Source organism: Lontra canadensis, unplaced genomic scaffold (genome assembly GCF_010015895.1).
Source record: "Lontra canadensis isolate GAN:19392208 unplaced genomic scaffold, GSC_riverotter_1.0 scaffold33, whole genome shotgun sequence".
NCBI classification, from domain to species: Eukaryota; Metazoa; Chordata; class Mammalia; order Carnivora; family Mustelidae; genus Lontra; species Lontra canadensis.
In genome coordinates, this window is record NW_022631027.1 from 11,270,398 (window position 1) to 11,279,629 (window position 9,232).

Sequence of the window (9,232 nt, forward strand, 5' to 3'; positions counted from 1 at the left end):
CTATGTATCTTTACCACAACTAATTAACAAACAGCCCTCATCCCTAAAATCTAAATCAATTGCAGTGAGTAGGAAAAACTGAACTCTGTATTTTATAGTGAGAGAAATAGTGCTAATACAGTCTTAAATAAATTCCCTGAGGTTACTTTATTTCTAAAGCACAGTCTCAAATATAACACGTATCTTTTTTCCATGGAAAAAATGGATCAAAAGGCTCTCTCTTTTAAGCTATGTGTCCCTTAGGCTTAATTTTCCGTAAGTTTGTCTTTTCAAGACTGATGATCTTTTCTTTGACGTGAAACATCCAGATTCCATGCCTTTTTCAATGTTCTACCTATAAATTAGGCCTATTTTACACGGACACTATTTCTATTTTGATTGATTCATAGCTCTATACCGGAGCATGACTTTTGATCTAAAAAAAAAAAAGAAAAGAAAAAGAAAAAGAAAAAAAAAAAAAAGCAAGGACTTTTGAATACTATGAAAGAATTCCTACTATAGAAATACACTACATAAAGTCAATAATTGTCAACTTCCTATCACAAGCTATTAGATTTGCCAGTAAAATAGCCACCAATAATTTCATTATTGTTTCTTTAACACATCACCAAAACTGCACAATCCTCTCCACAGTCCACATCCTTAATATTGTTACTTGCTATCATTGTCCCTTGTCTCTTGTCAAAGTCAATTGTTATCTGCACAAATTGTCAGATCTAAATGTGAAACTGTCTCAGAAATTTAGCATCAACCCTGATTTTTAATATAGCAGCCAAAACTAACAAAAACCTCTTTTCTTCAGGGTAAAGAATCCTCCTATTTTGACCTGTCCTAATAGCTAGTATTAAACACTCCCAAAGTTGTTTTGGACAACCACATCCAGCAACAGAAAGGAATAGGAGACATTTTAATAAAAATATAAGTAAATGGTTTCCAAACTTCACATTCCCACCACCAGAAATCTATTTCAAATCAAATGCTTTTGAAAACTTTATAGAATTTTTACTGAACCTATTCTTAAAGTCCTAAATGGCCATAATGTGTCATATCCATCTTAAACTGTGGATGAAGCATTATGTAAATTATCTGAATAAAGCTATAGCTGACAGACCATGTTATTTTAATTTTTAGAGAACGGGAATATTATTTTGTGGTTAAAAGGTCAACTTGTATATACTATACTTGGAACACCCAGGACAGTCACACCTTTCAAATAAAACTATAATTTAATTTTGCTTGTAACTTAAATTTGCTTTGCTAATAACTATTGGAAAAAATATTGTACAATCCTTATCATTGAAAATATATCAATCATTATAATTATACTGATAAAGTGAATTTCAATTATTTGTTTAAAAATTTGTGAATTATATGTACTTATACATATAATTCATATGTATTTATACATATAATAGTAAATAAAATATATCAGGTAACATATTTACATCAGAATTCACATGGAATAAAACAATTCCAGATTGAACAGTTACTTACAGTTCCAAAAAAAAAAATATTACTAAAATGTTCTCATAGGTTCTTCAACTATTTAGGAGTTATATCTGAAAGTCAGAGAAAGTAAGTTTTCTATATGAACAAAGAATAACTGCACTATCTGTACATAAATTTGAGAATTATAATTTATATTAATATTAAATTAAACTTAAAATATATGCACTTCATCCATTTTATGTAATAGCTACTTTTAAAAGGACATTAACCAAGGCGGGGGGCGGGGGGAGGATGTAAAATTCTGTATAAAGATGTCCTGAAAGAACATAATTGCTTTTACTAATTTAATAAATATTTTTGAACACCTCTCCTGTGCCAGACACTGGATCAGGTATTTTAAAAGGCTATACCACTACTATGCTGTTTCTGAATTAGACATCCTAGACAGATATCAGTCCCTCTTCTTTTTTCAGAAAAATGAAAAAAAAAATAGTAATTTTCCACTCTTTTAACAATTGTAATTAAATTTACCAGCATAAACATTTGCAAACAAAATATAAAATGAAAATATTTTAAAAGTTTCAGTGTTTATTCTTCACCGACTACAATTATATACTTTGACTTGGAAAGAGTTATTTGTGATTTGGTCTCTTTAGGCTGAAAAGTTTCTGAGGTTGATCCCTAGTTTGGGGAGCCTCAGATGTCTTACACATATGGAGACATACATGTATTCCCACAATAACACACTAGGATGAATCTATAACTCATTCTTTGGGGCTTTTCTTTCCTACTAAAACTTCAAATGAAAACCGAATGATGAAGAAGTGGCAAAAATATTTCCATGTATTTCATGTTTTAAAAAGTTAAGTAAAAATCTTAAAGACCAATTTCCTGTTTGATATCAAGAAAAATATGTTGGTGAATGCATTTGAGAGATTTTCTCTTTTTTAAAGCTGCTTGTTTAGTTGTGGTATTGATTTGCACATCATCTGTATATAAAATAAAGAGAAGAATTCAGTCCCTTCCCACCCTCAGAACGGCTTCCTTTGAAATGGAGTCCATAGGAGGTGGAAGGGCTTTGAGAGAATATAAACGTAGCCCTCCTTGCTGTGATGAGACACTGAGGGCCAGGTAAGCTCTCTGATTAGTCTGTTGTCATAGTTCACAACTGAACCTGTACTCAAAATCAGATTTTCTAGCTTTTATTCCAAAGTCCTTTTTACCTTAAGTATCCTATAATTGAGGGAAAAATGAGATTTGAGGTTTTTCCATAACTGCCTCAATTCTCTAATTTGCTTTGTCTTTATAAACACTTCCATAGCCTGTTTAAAAAAAAAAAGTTATGAAAACAAATTATGCATGAAACTGGACCCATAAAGTAACCATTCTTAAATTTAATTCCCCTGTGGTTATGCAAAAAACAATCCAGAATGCTTGTCTTACCCTAATACATTGCTGTTATAAAGGAAAATATTTTTGCATGCATGCTTCTGATAGGACATCAGTTATGACATTCATTTATTCATTCATTCATTCTTCTTAGAGTCCAAAAACGAATGTAACGTTTGGTAAATATACAGAAACTATCTTGAAATCTGAAATAAGTAACTTTAGTTTCTTGGGACCTGTTTGAACCAATCCATGAAATTGGCCACATTTTGTTCACAAAGATAAAAACAGACCTCAAGGGGTGCCTGGGTGGCTCAGTGGGTTAAAGCCTCTGCCTTCGGCTTAGGTCATGATCCCAGGGTCCTGGAATCGAGCCCCGCATCGGGCTCTCTGCTCAGCAGGGAGTCAGCTTCCCTCTCTCTCTCTGCCTGCCTCTCTGCCTGCTTGTGATCTCTGTCTGTCAAATAAATAAATAAAATCTAAAAAAAAAAAAAACCTCAAACAATTAGTTTTATATATTAAACAAAAATTAAAAAAACAAAATTGCATGAATATCAATTTACCCATTAAATTATATTATTGTTACAAAAATATTTTTTTAGAAACTGTATCTCTTAAGAGCATACATTTTATTCAAGTTTTAAAATAGACACTATTTTCAAATTCGGCAATCATGCCACTATTGTAATATAATTTGTCAACAAAAAAGTGTATTATGATACAAACTGTATTTTAAGCAAGAATACAGTATTAGTATATAGATTACAGCAATATGTGTGTTTACAGTTTGAAATTTAATTGAGATTTGGTATTGATTTGAAGCTAATAAATATGGAAAGCCTTATTTAAAATCATTATTTGAAAGTTTTAAAATTTATAGTTATCCTGTGTTGTTTTGCTTTATTTTAACTTTTGGTTCTAGTTTAGGTGGCATGTATGTAAATTTGCAGATAGTGTGGCATATCACTGAGCCTCAAAGGGTATTTACACAAACATAGAAAATGAAAATTATTGTCTTCATACTTACGGAGCTAATAAAATACTTTTTGTTGATTTTGAAGATCAGATTGTCTTACTTAGCTCTCATTATTAACTAGAATATAATAGAATTTAGCCCTCAAAAGATTTAGGTAGTCACATATTTGTAATCTGGACAACAATACAAATATTAGAGATACAATGTTCTGTTACTAAGTTGCACTCACCAAACTCAGCTAATCACCAGGTACTAAACATGTTTCAAGAAACTTAGAACTCACAATATATTTTTTTAGCTGGTAGCTTTTTGGATGAGTTGCAATGTCTTCTCAGTTAAAAGGCTTATACATTCACACAGAGTATTTTGTAGATTGAAATTTAAGAACTGTAAGTCATTTAAATATTGGTGTCAAGGGAAAAATCTCAAAATATCTTTTAGAAAAATTATACTACAAAACTTTTTGCTTAAAATCTATCTAGCATTTACTTTATAGATACATAACTACTGATAATGTAACAGCTAACTACAATAATAAAAGTTTTGAAGTATTCTGACATTGTTTTTTAATTAAAAATGTTTATTGCCAAAATAAATTTACTTTCAAATAGTCAGTCAAACATGTAGATAACACTACTCTCTAACATTGTAAGATCATCATTCTGTCATTCCTATGGTATCATGATAGCTAAAACTGTACATTACTAAAAAGTTGGTGAAAAATTGTGATAGTCTTACACTGTCTTCTGTATTCTTAGGCCTTCTCCTATGTCCTACATAAAAACACAAAATATTCCTCAATATATTCAGCACCTCCACCTACACACACAAAAGTCTATTTTTATATTTGAAAATTTACCATTACTGATGTGCAATATAAGAAAAAAAATGATTATATGGTTTATGGAATTTTCTATCCATCGAAATGCTATTTCATCATTGCTCTCCTTTACCTGGACATTCATTGACAGATCTGTGCTGGTTCTAGATTGGCCCTGTTGTGACAACAAGAACCACATCATCCTAAAACAAGCAGTGGACTTGGGGGAAAATCCTGGCTCCAGAACATGATTATCTCTTTGAAAATGACCTTGGTCAGAATCATCTAATATATATATATGTGTGTGTATATATATATACACACATATATATATAGTTTTTGTATTTACATAGAGGCTGTCATGATCCTCAGCAGATCTCTAATCATGAATATCACCACTCCCTGGAGTTCTATTCAAGCAAAAATACAAGAACACAATTTACAGACACAAAGAATAAAATCAGTAAAATCTTTGTAAAACGCAGTTTCCATCCAACTCCTTACCTGAGAGTCAGTAGTAAACCATCAACCAAGATGATGTTTCTTACACCTACTAATGAATATCACAGTATAAACGTGAGTGTTCATAGACATTATACAAATCTCAATGGGAAACCTAAAATCTTCCATCTATAAGTCATTAAACTGTGTTCATAGAATGTGAGTACTTATGTAGACTTAACTAAAGTAAAAATAGTAGTAACAAAGGGAATTTTCATAAGTTTTCTACCACTCCCCCCCCAAAGAGCCCTAAGTGTTACTGTCAAACAATAGTCTAAGCTATATCTATATCCTTTTCTCAGGTAGAAATTCTGTCCCTTTTGTAAAGCAAACCAAATTTTAGAAAAAGGTTGCATAGCCATCTTGTATTTGGACATTAAATGAAAAAATGCAATAATTTTAATTCCTTAAAATCACCTGGATCTAGTATGAAAAACACACAATCATTTCGTACTTCTTTAATACTGTCTATGAATACTGACAGGGCAAAAACAATAACCGGCTAGTAGTGATATAATTTAAAATTCTATTTTCTGAGGAAAACAGGTTGTCTATAATAAAACAACTACAGCAATTTCAATTGAATAAAGTTTTGGGTTCTCCCTACCCCCTTATCTAAAAAGGCCTAATCTAGTTAAATACAAAACAAAACAAAAAAAACACCACACACACACACACACACACACACGCACACATGCACACGTGCGCGCGCGCGCACACACACACACACACACACAGAATTGTTGTTGTCTTTTTTTTTTCTTTTTCAATTTAAATAGGAACCAGCTCAGTCAGACTGACACCTAATGGAAACTTTTATACGAAAATAATTCTGCAAAGGAAAGAAAGCAATGAGATAAATATTTAAACCACCTGAACCAAGAAAATCAAATACTTTTTGTTGACCATTTAGATTTCATCACTCGGATTTACAATTATTCCACTCTAACAATTATTATTCATTTATGAAGCAATTGCAATCATAAACTAAAGTACCAACGTCCAAGAACTGAATAAAATAGTTTATTTTAAAAAGTTCTTCCTCAAATCTCTCAACGAATGCCAGAGTATTACTTTTCATTTCTGGCAAACTCTATCACTAGGCCCCCAGCTCCCTTTCTACCTTTCAAATCTTACATACTTATTTAGTCAACCAGCAGCATGAGGCCAACTTTCCAAAGATCACCTAGTTACTAGATTATGTAGCTCTCTCTACTTTCCTACTTTCCCAATAAAACAATGCCACCAGCAGACATACTGAATTTTGTTAAATACATAACAAGCCCTTAATCGCCAACTGGTGGATCCCTAGAGAAAGAGGGTAATTCAAGGAACAATGAAGTAAAGAACAGTAGTTACATATTCTCTTGCTAGTTGTAGAATGTCGAGTGCAGAGGTATCATTTGTGCTTTTCTCTTCTACTTCAACTCATTCTTAAAAGGGACTCGCCCTGGGAGCTTCTCGGAAGGTCCCCACGCATTTTCCTTGCAAACAACCCTCCCTGAGAGCAAAAACTGTGAGTGTAGACACACTGAGAGTAACTGAGGGATCAGACCCGGTGTAGTGGAAATAGGGACAGGAGAGGAGTGGCGTAGTGCACCCCTCACTAGGAATCCAAAGTACTGGAAGAAAAGCAAAGCTCTAGATGGGAAAGCATGAGAGCGCGCCTGCCTCCTTCGAGGCACCTCGCTCTCCAGGGCTCAGAGCTGCCCCTGTGGAGCAAGATCTCAGTGCGGGTAGTACAAGCACTTCGCTCCCGGGAAAGGCGTCCTCCAAAGAGAAGAGGTGTCTGGGGCATAACTCAGCTTAGAGCTGGTCTGGGAACGCTGCGAGGGAGAACGTCGCAGGCTTCCCATTTTGTTGTTTTTGTGTGTTTGTTTTCTCCCGCAGCTTCCACTTCTCAGGAATTCAGTCTTCGCAGCCTGTGCACAACCAAGGCTCCACGCAGGGAGGGAACCTGGTTTTAGAGTCCCAGCAGGTTCTTGCTGACCCTACTGGAACCTTCTGGTCGTCTGTGCATTCTTGTCCCCAGCATTTTCTCCTCCCACCTTTGAAGCGCCACTACCGGGCGGGCCCTGGCGCCTTGCAAGAGGAAAAGGAGAGTTGCAGAGCTGCGTGGTCCGCCGCCGGCAAGAGCTGAGCGCTCCAGCCTTCTTGACCTTCCTCCTCTTTTATGGTGGATCATCTCTCCAAGCTCCATCTTGGACATATCAACTCCTGCTACATCCGGCTGTCCACAGGAGTGTCTGGGTGTGCTGGAGGGGATCGTGGGTGGTTGCTTGTTCTTCACTAGGAGGGGACAAATCCGTATGGTTTTATCGTCCATTAATATTTGAAACAAACAAAACTGCAAGTAGAAAAAGGGAAAGGCTCGCTCTTCCTCTCGTCCCTTCGCAGCAGATCTGAGAGGGGGAACATGCCTTGGGTTTGTTGGTGTTTGAGACTCGTCCTAAAAGCAGAGGCAGGGAAGACAGCGCTGAAGAGGTGTCCTAAAGAAACTGGACGACTGAACAGTCACTGCCTGCCCCAACCACTTTCAGGAAGGTTCCAGTTCTGTGTCACACCGCAACCAATCCGGTTTCCATTCTGTTTCTCCACCCCTTCGCGGAGAATCCGAAAAGAAAGTATGGGTCCCTGAGGAGACCCGCCACACACTACCAATCTCGAAGTTCCGCGGGGACCCAGGCCCCTGTCCCCCGCCCCCTTCCCAGCCCCGGCCGCCACGTCTAGCTGCGCAAGTGGCACCGCCGGGGGGTGGGGCTCCGGCACCGCCCCGGGCCGGGATTCGCGAAGTCACGAGCTTCCGCAGCTTGCGGGGGCACCTTCGCCCACGGACACGCCCTTTCTGCGGAGGCAGCCCCTAACGACCCTCTGCCGAGCTCCTGCTCCTCACTCGCGACGCTGCCAAACTGCTCAAGGCCTTTCAGTCATTCTCAACTTTAGAGACTCGCTCAGTCCCCGTCTCTCCCCCAAGCCACACCCCGGCGAAGAGAGGAGGCGAGCAAGCCAGGGACGCCGAAACTCCGCGCAGGCTCCGCTGAGCAGACCCCCATCCTTTCCCCGCCCCTCCCCTCCTCCTCGACCCCCGCGCCCTGGCGCGGACCCATTCTACAGCCCCAGTCACCAGAGGCAGGGCGCGCAGAGCCTTTCTGGTGGGGTGTGCCTTCTAATCAAGGAACACGCGACCCAGAGCGAAAACAACGAGGAAAGGAAAAGATCAAAAAAGTGCTACCTTGGCAACCACAGGCGTTTAGAGGCCAGCTGGTGGGCTGGAAGGGGCGGCCGCTGCCCGCCTGCCGCTGGTACTCTCCTCGACTACGCGTATTCTTAAGCAATAACAACGTAATCCGTATTATCCACCCAAGAATACCCGTCACCGAAGAGAGTCAGAGGACCAAGCTGCTGCTGCCGCTGCTACTGCTGCCGCTGCTACTGCCGCCGCCGCCACCAGAACTCTTGCTGCTGAGCCCGCCCCTGGCTGGGGCTGGGCTGAGCTTGACCGGGACCATAAATCCATAACTCGATTTCCCTAAAGAAGGATCCAAAGCTGTGCTCTGCTGCTTCCTGCCCAAATCCAAATGGCTGCTTTATTTCCAGTTCTGAAAGACAAATCACAAAACCAAGCACTTAACACAGAAGGAGAAGAATGCTCTCTTCCCAGTGAGGAAGGAGGATGTGGGAAGGCTCTTTGGGCACAGGGTGGGCGTGACAAGTAACCTTTAGTTTACCTGGTGCTCTCTCAGTGCCTTCCTCTGTACTTGTTCTGCTTGGTACCCGCTCTGGTCTCGGCCAGCCCACTCTAGGTGCTCTGATTGAGTGTCATGGCAGCGAGAGAGCCCTGTAAGAGACATGCATAGTTAAGCACACAAATATTACAAATGTATTTGCCTAGACGGCTTTAAGAAGAAGTGAGGCTCAAATAAAGATAGGGTCATGCATGGGTGAAATTTTCAGCAGTGTGTTTTGGAAATGCATTTTCTCAAGCCCAAGATCACAGAAAATAAACACTCATTCAATTTACTACTTGAAATCAAATACTTATAGATCTACAAAAATAGGCATCTCTCCCTTGAAGGCCTTACAGCTATCCAACATAA

General features: G+C 38.5%; 1 long non-coding RNA gene across 1 annotated transcript in view; it reads right to left on the bottom strand.

Moving 5' to 3' along the window:
- Positions 1-9,007, bottom strand: part of LOC116873391 — an 87,577-nt gene extending 78,570 nt beyond the window's left edge. The window contains exons 1-2 of the long non-coding RNA XR_004383807.1: positions 8,864-9,007; positions 8,368-8,734 (exon numbers count right to left, since the gene is read on the bottom strand). This is a non-coding gene — a long non-coding RNA (uncharacterized LOC116873391). The remainder of the gene's footprint in view (positions 1-8,367; positions 8,735-8,863) is intronic.
- Positions 9,008-9,232: the final 225 nt, after the last annotated feature.